Source organism: Cebus imitator, unplaced genomic scaffold (assembly GCF_001604975.1).
Source record: "Cebus imitator isolate Cc_AM_T3 unplaced genomic scaffold, Cebus_imitator-1.0 Scaffold162, whole genome shotgun sequence".
In the NCBI taxonomy this organism is placed as follows: domain Eukaryota; kingdom Metazoa; phylum Chordata; class Mammalia; order Primates; family Cebidae; genus Cebus; species Cebus imitator.
Genome location: NW_016107477.1, coordinates 448,735 through 463,458, shown reverse-complemented (window position 1 = coordinate 463,458; position 14,724 = coordinate 448,735). Strand labels below are relative to the sequence as shown.

The 14,724-nt window shown below is 36.9% G+C and overlaps 1 protein-coding gene across 31 annotated transcripts in view; it reads left to right on the top strand.

The window, feature by feature from the left end:
• Positions 1-14,724, top strand: part of EPB41L3 (erythrocyte membrane protein band 4.1 like 3) — a 243,717-nt gene that overhangs the window by 43,627 nt on the left and 185,366 nt on the right. The window lies entirely within an intron of this gene.

Genomic DNA, 14,724 nt, shown 5'->3' with positions numbered 1-14,724 from the left:
AAATGGGAAAAAAAAAAACAAAAAAAAACAAAAACAGTTGTAAAGATTCTCCAGAGAATGTGGAGATGGACTGGAGGATGGGAGCCATATACTAGAATATACATTAAATTTATATATAATTTTTGGAGGATTACAGATTCCCCCAACATTATTCCATGATCCCCAAGGACCTGCTTAAGAAGCACTGATTTAGGACCGGGCGCGGTGGCTTACGCCTGTAATCCCAGCACTTTGGGAGCCCGAGGCGGGTTGATCACGAGGTCAAGAGATCGAGACCATCCTGGTCAACATGGTGAAACCCCGTCTCTACTAAAAATACAAAAAATTAGCTGGGCATGGTGGTGCGTGCCTCTAATCCCAGCTGCTTAGGAGGCTGAGGCAGGATAATTGCCTGAACTCAGGAGGCGGAGGTTGCGGTGAGCCGAGATCACCCTATTGCACTCCAGCCTGGGTAACAAGAGTGAAACCCCATCTCAAAAAAAAAAAAGAAGCACTGATTTAGAAATTTTTTGGCAAACAGTTAAGGAAAATAAGCCCATCTCCAGGAATTCTGAAGTGGAGAATCAGTCAATAAATTTCCTACAGCTGTCTTTTTTTAAATCAAGTATGTATCAAACACTTACTGATGAGAAGGCACTGTTTGAGATCCTGGGGTGGGATACATCCTACTCTCTGAGCTTTCACACAATTATTGCAGAAGTGGACACATCAGATACCAAATTAGCAACAGATTCCTTCCACAAGGAAGTATTCCCAGAAGAGCTGGCACATGAGATAGCCCCCAGGATCAACTTCGAGCTGGAGAGAAGGTGCAGGATTCCCTGCCGGCTGACAGGGTGGCATGAGAAAGGGCTGGAAAATGAAAGGTTGTCCAGGAGATGGTTTGTTCCTGGCTTCTGGGGAGGGTGTGCACAGCCCAGACTGATGGAGGAGCCGTCAGTGTGGAATCTGTGGCTCCTGCTAAGCTTTCTTCCAGGGTTACATGTAAATTCCTTGAAGGAGATGAAGTGGAATCTTTCCTTCCACTTATGTTGACATGGACAGTTGTCAATTTTCTGCTTTAACTCCAAGGATTCTCTTGGAAACAAAGCATTTATTTCAATGGAGGGTATTGGATCTTAAACAATTAGGCTGGCTCTCTTTACAGAGCAAGTTGTAACCATTTGCCCAGAAGTCATTGCCCAGAATTTTGAGCTATATTTTTACTTCCACATTAGAAAAGCCAAAAGATGGGTCATCTTTAGAGATCTAACAAATTGCTTATTCTCAATGTGCCTAATGTGGACTGATTAATTCTATGAGTAGTTGCTCATAAGGCATTGCCTTATAGTCTTTTCATAAGATTTTTATTAATTCTTGCAAGAAGATAATTTTCTCTTTATTTTCTGATGTTTCCTATTACAATTACAATAGTTTTGTCTTGATGATCTTATATAACCCAGCATCATTTCCTGGTTGTTTAATTCCAGAAGAAATAGGGCTATGTGAAAGTGTTTTTCTGACTTCCAGATCCTTATCCTTAGTATTCACTGCTGGACGAGATTAGGGCTTCAGTACTCCCAAAGACTGCTTAAATTCACAGTGAGGGGAGCAAACAATTTAAAAGCTGTGTTTTTAGTCTGCCTTCTAAAAGGTTGGGTGAAGGGGAAATGATGATATTGCCTAGTCTGAAGCTGGAAGATAAACAATCTTAGGAATTGAGGGTGACACAATTAAAAGTTAAATTACCCATCTTAAAATTACCAATTAAATTAATTTTTATGAAAGCTACAAGTTATATTTTTCTGTATATTTTATTGTGATGCAAGGCATTCAGAGAAAAAGGTTATTTTCTTATGTGTCTCTTAATACTAGGTCACACAGAATAAAATATTCAATAACCTTACTTTGTGTGCATTAAATGTAATTGAGAGGTTTACCAGATGGGTAATGTGCCAATGGTGGATAACAGATATTTAAAATTTTGTGAGGAGGGAGGTGAGGTGGGTGGGAATTATGCATTGGAACCATGTCTACACAACGCTAAAAAAAACCCAGTAAAACAGTGAAAGGTCTATGGTTTTGTCAGTGGTTCTGATCATTAGAATCAACTGGGCCCCATTGATTAAGCCAGTATCTCTGCAGATTGGGCCCTGGCACTGGTTTTCAAAGGCTCCCAAATGACTCTCAAGCATAGCCCTGCCCTACATGATACCTGCATGTTTGGGCAGTGATGTGACTGATGGAAAGATGCCAACAGACACAGTCAAAAGATACAAAGTTGTTTTCTTTTTTAACTGCAATTGATTTGAAAACATCCAGAGACTATGACAGAAAGCAAGAGATAACACAGCATGTGCCCAAAGATCTGACTTTCCAGGCCCCCACAGGTGCAAGCAGCTGGCACAACCCTCCCTCCTCTGCACAGTCCTGGGAATGTGCTGCAAGACTGCAAAGGAACGCCTGGGAGCATCCCTCAGACAGCCTAGCCAGGATTCCCAGCGTGTATGGTCTATCCGTGCCTCAGCCAGTTAGCAATTTATCTGACTTGTATTTTAAAGACTCAAATTAGTTTTCTAATTGCAAGTTTTTGTAGCGTAACTTTTTAGGTAAATTACTTATTATAATAGTTGATTAGCTCATTGGTTTTTTCTGTTTTTTAAGAGTTGAGATGCTGAAGAAATTCACCATGGTCGAAAGCATTTTTGTATAAGTCCAAACCATGCTTAGCTTAGTATTCCTTTATAGGAAAGAAATCTGCAACATCCCTTAGACAACAGTTGACCCAGCAGTTGCTTGGCAATTATGCCATTTTTCTGGGAAGGGGAGTGACTATAAAGAATTACATCACATATCTATTTTATATTTTATAGTGTTCTCACTTTCCTGAAAATGGTAGATTGAAATATTTTGAAAGTTTTTGTTGATTTCACTTTACTTTTACTCTTGACATTTCTTGTTCATCCTTTATTGAGGAGTCAGAATAAAGTGAGATTCTCATATGTTTTACAAAAGAAAAATGACACAGCCAAAATTGTAGTAATTGTTGCTGTGCTATTTGAAACTTTATTTTCTAATATTTATTCCACTTTTTTTCTTCCAAGCAAGTATCTTCCCTTGTTAGAGTCTGAATGTTTGTATTATTTCCCCAAAAGTCATATGTCGAAATCCTAACACCTGCAGAGATACTATTAGAAGATGGGTCTTTTTGGAAGGTAATTAGGTCATGAGGGTGGAGCCCCCGTGAATGAGATTAGTGCCCTTATAAAATAGGCCCAAGGGAGCTCCCTCACCCCTTGCACCATATGTGGTCACAGTGAGAAGGCACCACCTGTGAACCAGGAAATCAGCTTTCACTAGACACCAAATGTGGTGGCTTTTGTTCTTGAACTTCCCATCCTCCAAAAGTGTGAGAAATAAATTTCTGTTGTTTATGAGTTACCTAGTTTATGGCATTTTGTTATAGCAGCCCAAACAGACTGAGACATTTCTCTTAAGCTTGAAAGGTGAGGTATTGGAGTGTGTGATTCCATGGATATTTACAAATGGAAAAGAGTAGAGAGAAGAAGATATATAGACGGTGTTTTCATTTTGGATAATTTATTGATTCTTTTCTTCCTCTGTCTCTCTTTAAGACATTTTAATTTTTTTACTTTTAATCTTATTTTTAAAATATCATATAGGAAATTTGACCTTCTAGTATGTACTTTTGTATGTACAGATTTGTGAAATTACCGCCACAATCAGGATACAGACCAGTTCCATCATCATAAAAAACTCCCTTGTGCTACCCCTTTGCAGTCACACCCATTCCCTCACCCCAGCTCTGGCAGCCACTGATCTCTTCTCCATCACTAGGGTTTTATGTTTCCTAGGGTGTCAAACAAATGGAATTATTTATATGACATTATATGCAACCTTATGAGACTGGCTTCTTTCATTCAGCTCTTTTGAGATTCATGCAAGTTGTTGCATGTATCAATTATATTTCTTTTTACTGCTGAGTATTCTTTAATTGTATGCATATACTGATATGTATTTACCCATTCCTCAGTGAAAGAGATTTAGATTGTTTCCAGCTTTTCACAATTTTTAATAAACTTGCTATAAACATTCATGTGCAGCACACACGCGCGTGTGTGTGTGTGTGTGTGTGTGTGTGTGTGTGAACATAGTGTTCTTTAGGGTAAATGCCCAGGAGTGTGGGATTGCTGGGTCTTATGGTGAGAACTTTGTAAGAAACTGCCAAATTTGCAGAGTGGCTCTACCGTTTTGTGTCCTCGTCAGCAGTGTATGAGAGTCCCAGGTGCTCTGTATCCTCACCAGTGCTTGGTATTGTCAATACTTTTTCTTTAGCCATTCTAATACACATACAGTGGCCCAGGCTTGAATTTTAAAGCACAGGAACAGACTCCCTGCAGAGTCAGAGGTGCACTGGGACCTCAAACAGAACTGCTCTCCTTGGGAAACTCTGATCTAGGCAGCTCAGAGGTCCCTGTCCTGGTCCACTCCTAGCCAAGCTCGGAAAGCCCAAGGTGAAGGGGGTGGGGAAGATGAACAGAATCAGAGGCAGCTTCAAAAGAATGGAGCAGTGTGTATTCTTCTTCTTCTTTCTCCAATTTTCTCCTTCCTCCTTCACCCTCCGTGAAAAATAAATGGATGGTGCTCCTTTTAATCCCAATTCAAATTTTAATTTTAATTCCAATTCAAATGTAGAAATTGCTCCTTTTAACTTAAATTGCTATCTACCCCAAAAAGAACAAAACACAATTTTACTCCACTGAACAGTGGTGGAAGGAAAAAGTTGTGGTGAGAAGAAGTTGAAATAATCAAAGGTTCTCTGTGTGTTTGTCTAGATCACTGTACCCAGCTATGAATCTGATTAATGTCCTTGAAGCATCAGCAGTCATTCTCCTGCTAGGAGTCCTCATTTAAAACAGCAGCAGGCCCAAAAAAACTGGCATACCTTTTTCTTTTTCAAAATATTGGAAGAAAATATTGGCAAAATTTAAAATTTACAAAACTGATAATTAAAAGCATAGGTATGAGAAGACAGGGGTATATATAAACTATGGAAAGGTTTCTGGGTTTTTTCAAACATTTTCTTTTTATAACAGATCTGGATAAGACTACACAGAGATAAAGACTCATCTAAACACAATTAAGTGTGCCTAATGGAGCACCATATCTTCATATGTTTTATAGGCACATGATCAAAAGGTATATTAAATTACTTGCTTTATTGCTATTTTTTTTTACTGTCAAGTCATAATCACCTTGAGTAAAGAGACAAATAACTGCATATTATTATAAACCAAATACCATCCTTACTAATCTTTTACAAGAGACTCAAGTAGTTTAGTAATTATTTTTAGGTGCGGGGGCGGTGGGCAGTGTTACCTAGGGAGTGTTGACAGAAAAAGAAGTCTGATACGGTTTGCCGAATATTTTCATGGCTTCCTGTAATCATTGGCATTTATAAGAATACAGTGTATAATGAGTTGACCCCATAAAGTTAGCTTTGAGTTCTCGTCAAAGGAGAGAGGAAATTGTGGTAAACTCTTTTTATGTCTTTAGTTGTAATAAATCCCTAATATCATCTGCCTACTCATTTAATTGTTTGTGAGAACATAGTGTGCCTACATCCCTCTAAGTGCAATGTAGCACAAGTATTGAAATATTCATCTTTCAAATTAAATACACTTTCTCATCTACAGAGTAATCATTTTTTATTGAACTGAGAAGTCCTAAATACTTGGGTGCCTGGAAACACATCTGTAATAACTGGCCCTACTCTTTATTGTCTTCAAAAATAAAACCATCATATTTATTAATGGATTTCACTTTGCACGTCTCAGGGTTTTACTTAGATATATTGCTTTTTTCAACTCATCATGAAGCCTGGAGAAACAGGAAACTGTTGCTTTAATTACAGTGGAGTGATAACCTTTAGCTCTTGGGCATGCAGTCCAGGTAACGGACTCTGGTGTTTGCTTACCAGTAAAGCCTTTCCGACCTTGGGCAATGTATTTAACCTCTCACACCTTATTTTTCTCATTTGAAAAATGAACACGGGACTAATACTTAGTTGAATAAAGGAATGGATGGATGTACTGTTTCGTTCTACGTTTTCCCTTAAGATTTATGTGTATATATGTGTATATATATATATATATATATATATATGGCATTAAAAAAATTTTTAAATTTATGTTAATTATATATTTATTATTATAATATATATTATTTTATTATATAATATATATTATTTTATTATATATTATATATTACTTCATTGTATAATATATATTATATATTATTTTATTACGTAATATAATATATATTCTTTTATTATATAACATATAATATATATTATTTTATTATGTAATATGTATTATTTTTTTATTAATTTATATATTTAAATATATGTAGTTTATATATTAAAATTAAATATATGTATTTAAATATATGTTAAATACATATATGTAAATATATAAAACTACATATTTTAATGTATATATATTAAACATGTACTAAATACACGTATTTAAATATGATATAATCAATTATATTAATGTGGTTGATTAATTAATATAAATAATAATACAGTTATATAATTAATATATAAAACACATATATTTAATATATATTAAATACATGTATTTAATATATATTAATATATATTTAAACATATATATTAAATACATGTATTTAAATATATGTAGTTTGTATATTAAAACATTGTTGAAGTGTAATAATAATATATCAGTTTTAGGTAACTCATTTGTAATTAAGAAAAGGCCATTTCCACACTATTAAAGGCATATTTTAAAAATTTTTTGTTTATATAACTTTGTTTTGAGTTTTATCTTGAGGATACTGGTTCTAACATTGGAATTCCCATGTCCCAGCCTGGAATCAATATTCTGGCTCCTACTAACTATTGCGTGGTTGTTTTCCAAGTTTATGGCACTCATTTACAGGAATGTATATGACTCCCTGCAATTCCTGCTAACATTAGATTTGTTATTTTAATTTGTGTTTCCTAGCTCAGTAGGTATGAGACGGTATCTTATATTTATTTAAATTTGTGTTTCCTCCATTGTCTGTGATGCTGAATATTGTTTTAAAGTGTGCCATGTTAGTATTTTTTTGTGTGAACTGCATTTTACTCTTGTCTAAGTTGAGGCTAGATATTGTCTTAAGAGATTTAAGCAGTTATTTCTAAAAGTCTTACATTTGTAATATGGGAAACTTTATTGTCATAATTGTATCTGTTTTTATCATCATCTCAGTTCTCATTTTTACGTCATACAGAATTATTTTATTTCATTTAATTAGAGCCATATAATAGATGAATCAAACAAACAAACTCTAGCTACTCTCTGGAATTAAAATTTTCTCATCCTTTTAAGCTTTGGTTGGTTGTTTTGACACTATTTGGAAATTATTGTGAATTTCATGTAAGGAACAGAAGCATGAAGGGAAGGAAGGAATTTTACGTCTATTTGTGGTCCATGCTACCAATGTGCCTTCACTGGGATAGTCTTCCAAATACATTGGTCCCCCATTATCTTTGGGGGATACATTCCAAGACCCCCATGGATGCCTGAAACCTCAAATAGTACTGAACCTGGTATTTACTATGATTTTTTTTCTATATATACATACCTATGATAAAGTTTAGTTTATAAATTAGGCACAATAAGAGATTTATAGTAACTAATAATTAGTTAGAACAATTATAACAATACATTCTAATAAAAGTTATGGGAACGTGGTTGCTCTATCAAAAGAATATTTTCAGACCACAGTTGACCATGGGTAACCGGATGCGCAAAAGCTAAACTGCTGGTAAGAGGGAACTGCTGTCTGACACCCACGGTCACTTGATTAACTTCTGCCCTTCCTTGCTTCTTCCTGAATATTACTATTTCCACAAAGTGGCCTAAGATTTTTCTCCTTAGGAATTGATTTTTAGCAGATATAGTAACTTATATGAGTGAATTTTCATGTCCAAGATATATATTTGCACCTATTTTAGCAAATTTTATAAACATTGCAAACTAAAATATGTAATTTATTCATAATTACTCATTTTCTTTTAATATGTTAGGGTCTTACTGCTTATTCTTGCACAGGTACAGGGTGAATGAATTGTGAGGTTTCTGAACAGATTCAAAACTGATGACTATAATTACCTGGGACCCTTAGGGCTCAAATACTGAGTCTGGTTTTTCCACCACCTGACTGTAAATGTGTTATGTTGTCAGGCTTCATGGAGCAAACTGAATAATCAAGCTGCTAAGTAGTTATCTTTGGAAATAACTTAAATTGCTTTACATGAACTCCTATTTATTTTAATTAATACCACACACAGAAAATCACAGTGTAAGTTTGGCACTGTAGTTTATGCCTGTAATCCCAGCATTCAGGAGGCCGAAGCAGGAGGATCACTTCAAACCAGGAGTATGAGACCACCTGGGCAACACAGTGGGATCTCATCTCTACAAAAATCAAAAAAATTAGTCAGGTATGGTGGTGCACACCTTTGGTCCCAGCTACTCGGGAAGCTGAGGTAGGGGGGTGGCTTGAGCCTGCCTGGAAAGTCAGGGCTGCAGTGAGCTGTGAGCCTTGTACTGCAGCCTGCATGACAGAGCAAGACCCTATTTCAAGAAAAAAGAAAAGAAAGAAAATCATAGTGTAATACATCACTTTAAAAGAAATTATTTAGGCTATTTACTCATAACATCTGCCTCTTGAATCTTTCAGCTTCTCTGTCTACTGTCTAGTGTTGCTTGGTCAAATAAATACCTTTTAAAAGTCTAGCATATGCCAAAATATAGAATTTTGCCATAACTCAATTATTGAAGTAAGGAACAAATTTTACTATCTATTGGCTTAATTTCTGGATGTATCAATTAGGACCATCACATTATAGGAAGCAGGAGGCACATTTAGCTGTGAATTTTGGAGAACGAAATGCAGGGAATTTTATAGAGAGGCATGAAAAAAGAAACTGACATTGGTGTTGAGCTCCAAGGACTAGTAATGGTGGGAAGCTATTTCTGCCCCTAGGGCTGAAATGGTAAGGGGAGGTAATAGTGTTAACTGAGCCCACTGAGAGCTGACTTCCTAGGAGACCATTTAACAATTGCTGTCCTTGCAGAAGGATGAGGCCACTGACAGAAACATCACACCCAAGCAGGGAGGAAGCCTGGGGGAAATACCCTGGATTCTCAGCCTAGTTCTTTAGTCTTCAAAGTGTGTCCCATTGGCCAAAGCCAACCCATGCCAGAGGGTCAGAGAGCCTGAGTGATGCAGTTCATGAAGTGGACCATCCTCTAACCTATCACAGTACCCAGCAGAGAAAGGTAGGAGATAGATCTGGGACCTAATGGCAAAAAATAAGCGTAATAGAATTTTGAGGTTCTCTTTGAGAAAATCTCTTGGTTAACATATTCAGAAGAGCAGTATTCAATAGAATCTTTTAAATAGATCTGGACTTGCATTACTTGTTTCAAATGACTTGTTGGCCAGCCTGGCCAACATGGCAAAACCCCATCTCTACTAAAAATGCAAAAATTCGCTGAGCTTGATGGTGCATGCCTATAGTCTTAACTACTCCAGAGTCTGAGGCAGGAGAATTCCTTGAACCTGGGAGTCAGAGTTTGTAGTGAGCCCAGATTGCACTACTATGGCACTCCAGCCTGGGCGACTCAAAAACAAAAAAACATCGATATTTAAGATCTTAAGATTCTTTTGACTTATTCGAGTAGCAGTAGCAAGTAGAGACACGATCACACATTGGCAATTGTTTTAGCACAGCTAAAACTCAACATCCACTTCTTGTAGCTTAGAAACTCAGACTCCAATCAGCAAAATTGGAAGAAATCAAAGAGAGCAAAAGCTAAAATTTAACTACAGCACTTAGGCGTGTTTATTTATTTTCCTTTTTCTTTTAAATTTCAGTTTCTGAGTCTTCTTTCTTGAGCAGTATCAGACAATCCCTGAAGGGATTAAAACGCTCATTATGTTAATTTTTGGGAAACTGTACCTCCTCTACACAAGGCAACCATTGACTGAGACAGTAAGAGTCACACAGTCCTGCAATCCAATTTTCTGAGTCATCGTCTGATGCTGTATATTCATTTTTTTTTAATTCAAGACAATCTTCTCTTTGAAGCTGTATGTCTTTGGTTTTAATTTGCTACAGATTTTCACTTTGAAGCAGATGAAATAATTTGATACTTTGGGATGTCTCACCATTGGTGATTGTAAGTTATTTTCATGTATTTGTTGATTACGGTGGTAAAATTCTTCCCTTTGCAACAAAAAGAAGCATTACTTTTACTCACAGAAGGTAACTAACATTTATTGAACATATATTACATGGCACAATCCTTTTATCTTTTTGTTTATTCTTTCCTTCATTCCTCATTTTATTCTACAAAGAATTTGGGGATAATTTTTGTTAATGTGTAACAAGTTTCAGAGCAGCTATATGCTGTATGTACTACTAATTTCACATTACAGATGAGGAAAAGAAGGTTGGGAAAATTAATTTTATAAAACTATGAAATGACCTATCTATTTATGTTAAAGCTTACTGTCCTTAATAAAAACTAGATGATCTGCTAATGTTAAACGGAAACCATGGAAGCAATAAAATATGACTTTCACCACATATTGAATGCTGTCAGATTACGCTTGCTTCAAATGAGTTATGTTCTATGGTAGCAAATCCATGCAAGGGATGTTGGAGCTCCTGCATAGGCCCTAGCCAATCCTTAGGGATTTAATCTCAGAGGTAAAGGACCCAGCTATTGGCTGTCTTGGCTGTGCTTATTTCCAATGGCATTATGGGTAAAGAACCCATATGGAGTTCAGGAATCCAGGTCAGAAACATGTTGAAGAAGCATTTAAAAATTATTTTCTAGACCTATGTCCCTTAAAATGGTTAACCTGAAAGTTTCAAAGGCATTTATCATCTAAAAAAAAAATATATATATATATATATATATATATATATATATATGGCTCTTCAAATTTTAAGATGCGGTATGATTGCCCCATCAATTTAATAACAGCTTTTAAGGGCAAAAGAATTATTGCATTAAATATATGAATCATTTTCACATCCTGATTTCAGACATGTTGACGTATTTGCAGAAAAGTACATGTTAGAAATGAGGAAATAAGAAGCTGCTCCTGGCATAATTTTCTGGAATTAAACTTTTCCCCTTGTGGTTAGCTGAATGCATGTGATGTTCTGAAAACCAAAAGGAAGGAAAACAATCAAAGCCTGTTGATTTTGAATCGTGCTGCTCTTAATGACCTGTGCAGACTTCGGTTCTGATAAAAGGGTCATGACTGGGGCTGTGGGTTTTCTGGATAGGGAAGAGCTCTTGAATCAGGCAGACATTGATTAAAATGAGGAGTCAGCCACGGGGTCACTGAACTTCCCCAGACTTCCTTTATGCAGTGAGTAGCGGAATATCTATTTTGTGAGGCTAGCATGAAGTTATGAAAATTACCATCTGTTGAGTACCTTCTCTAGTATCTGGCAGGCGGTTGGGACAGTTACTGTGTTCTACGACAGTTGTCTGACTGTCTCAGCCACCCTACTGGACAGTTAAAATAGTATACACTAAATATAATCACAACATGTTCTTTTCCTGACTCATCTCTTCACCTGCATCTCAGAAATTCCAGAGTCTTTCCAAGCTCCTCCCTCCTCTCTTCACTAACTTTTCCCCCATAGTGATGAGGGCTGTTTCATCTGCAGGGTCCCTGCAGTTACCCTGTGATAGCTGCGTCACCAGCCCTTGCTGTGATGTGAGGTCTGCAGTGGCTCCTGGAAGTGGCCGCCTCCACTTTGGGGCATGTCTCCCTGCCTCTGCTGACACTCCGGCGTCTGACTTTGCGCTGACACTGTTTGACAGCCCCTGTCATTCCATGGAAAGTTAAAATATTTACAGTGAAAATGACTCACTTAGATTCTACTTCCAGCTCAGTCATAAACGATTTGTGTAGGATCAGTAAGTCCCTTAGCCATCGGGACTCAGTTTCTTCCATTTCTAAAGTGGGAGCTAAAATAGCTCATTCCATGAGTCCTTTCTAGCACTCACGTTCTCTGTGGTAAAATCATCTTGGACCTTGTAAAAAAATACCAAGTTTCATTTGTAATATTTAGAAAACATTAGTTTTAGAATATCCTTAAACATATACTGTTTAGCATTTACAAAGTAAACATCTGTTTAACATTGGGAGAAATTAAATTGTAGGCTCCAGATGTGGTTCAATTCTGTGGATATATGTATTTAAATCACAGATCTCTAAGCAGCCTTGGGGCAGCTGCCGCGTTCTTGGTCTCCCCCACCCCCATCTTCTCCTTTACCTGTTTTCTCCTCTTTGTAAGATGCAGATTGTGTGAAGCAGGCCCAGCTGCTCTGTTGGCTTCTCCTCTTCTGTGTTGGGCAGCTTTCTAGCCCGGTGTTACATTACGGTCTCCTCACTGCATTTCCCAGGATGTATCAGCAAAACACAGTGACCGTGGAGCCCCGCTGCCTTGGCATTCAGTTTGAGAAAAAGCCCCTGTGGTCTTTGAATTCTAAATCTACTGAGGCTTTCTACTAACAAGCATAAAACAAATGTTTCTAGTTCAATGTAAAACTGAACATCCCAAACCTTTATTTATGTTCCTTTTCATCCTTTTGTATGAAACCACAACATCTTAATCTTTTTTGTTTGTTTTTAAGACAGGGTCTCCCTTTGACACCCAGGCTGGAGTGCAATAGTACAATCATAGCTCACTGCAGCCTCAAACTCCTGGGTGGCTTGTACTTGGGACTACAGTGCATGTCACCACACTGAGCTAATTTTTAAAATCTTTTTGTAGAGATAGAGTCTTGCTATGTTGCCCAGGTTGGTCTTGAACTCCTGGGCTCAAGCAGTTGACCCGCCTCTGCCTCCTAAAGCGCTGGGATTACAGGTGTGAGCCACCATGCCTGGCCTTAATTATTAAAAGTTGCATTTCTGTGTATTGAAGAACTGAACTATGTTTGATGGGATGTGGCAGAACTAAATTGTGGAGTGAGTGTGGCTGTTGGAGAAGGCTCAAGCTCACCTTTTCCCCTAGGAGTAACTATTTGGTTCTTATATGTCAAGATATTAAGGGTTTAGAGAGGTTTGAGTTTGTTTGTTTTGCATTTCTTTGTTTTATTTCTAACTCTTATCCATTCTACTTACTTACATCAACAGAAAATATTGAAAATGATAACCTATTTACCTTTTCATTATCCTCTAGAGTCCCTAGTTTCTTAAAATTTAGTTTAAGAGACTGTTCTTGTAACTGAAATTAAACTCACTGAAGTACTTTATGTTAGACATTGTAAGGGCAAACCCCAGAATCTGAAAAGCTCAAAAATAAGATATGGACAGCTAAATTTAGTAAAACCAGATTCTTCAAAAGTAATAATCATATTCTTTTCATAATTACATTGCTATTGTTCATCAAACACTGGTTACATTTTAGACTTCATCTGTTACACGTTTATGTAAATAATGCTACATTTTTCTTCATTTGGTTGTGTCACACCACAAAGACTTGTTTAGTTTTTTGAAATTTAGAAAGATCTGATTTCAAATATTGGCTATTAAGCTTTCTCCAAATTCACTTTGTGTGGCCACTCACAGATGTGGCATTTACTCTCCAGAGAGGCAGAAACTGAGGTACCATAAGAGACTGCTATGGCCACTGATGTGGAGGGACAGGCTGTGCTAAGAAGTATATGCTGCAGACACAAATGATGGTGTGAGAAGCAGCCCCAGGATGGATGTCATGGGGCCAGGTTCTGCAAGGGGCTTACATTTATTTATAGGCAAGCTGCTTTTCACGTGGACTACTCTATGTGGTATGTACTAGAGGGAGACGAAGCAGGAAGCTTTAACAACAGTTACTGAATCTCTTGAGCAATGCCGGAAAAGCTAGGCAGCGTTTTGTGTGTGTGTATTTGTGCATATATGTGTGTAAGTGTGGGCATGTATGCAATGTGTGTCTGTACATATGTCTGCATAAGCATGTGTCTATATATAATGTGTATGAATATGTGTTGATACTAATGGATATATGAGTGTATATGTGTGTGTGCATATGTACGTATCTATATATGTATACATATTTGCCTATGAATGTGTATATATACATGTGTGCCTATATGTGCGTATATGTGTGTATCTATATATTTGTGTGACTGTATACACATGTATGTATATGTATCTATAAATCTGTGTCTATACACATGTTCATGAGTATGTGTCCACACGTTTACCTATACACATGTGTATGAGTGTATCTATACATGTGTCTATACATAGGTGTGCATGAGTGTATCTAACCCATTTTTGTGTATCTATACATGAGAGTATATGTATACATACGTATCTATCCATAAATGAGTGTCTGTGTCCGTACATATGTATGCACTTTTCTTAGAGGTTTAGAGCATGGGCCATGGAGCCAGGAGGGAGCCAACCATCTTTCATCATAATTGTATGACCTTGTGGAAATTTCTTAAGCTCTTTTTCTTTCAATCACCTTACCCTTAAATTGGGAATAATAGTAATTCATGCCTTATAGGTTGCACTGAGGGTCATATTTTAAAATGCTGATAAAACTCTGGCTTGAGATCGCGCCATTGCACTCCAGCCTGGGTAACAAGAGCGAAACTCCATCTCAAAAAA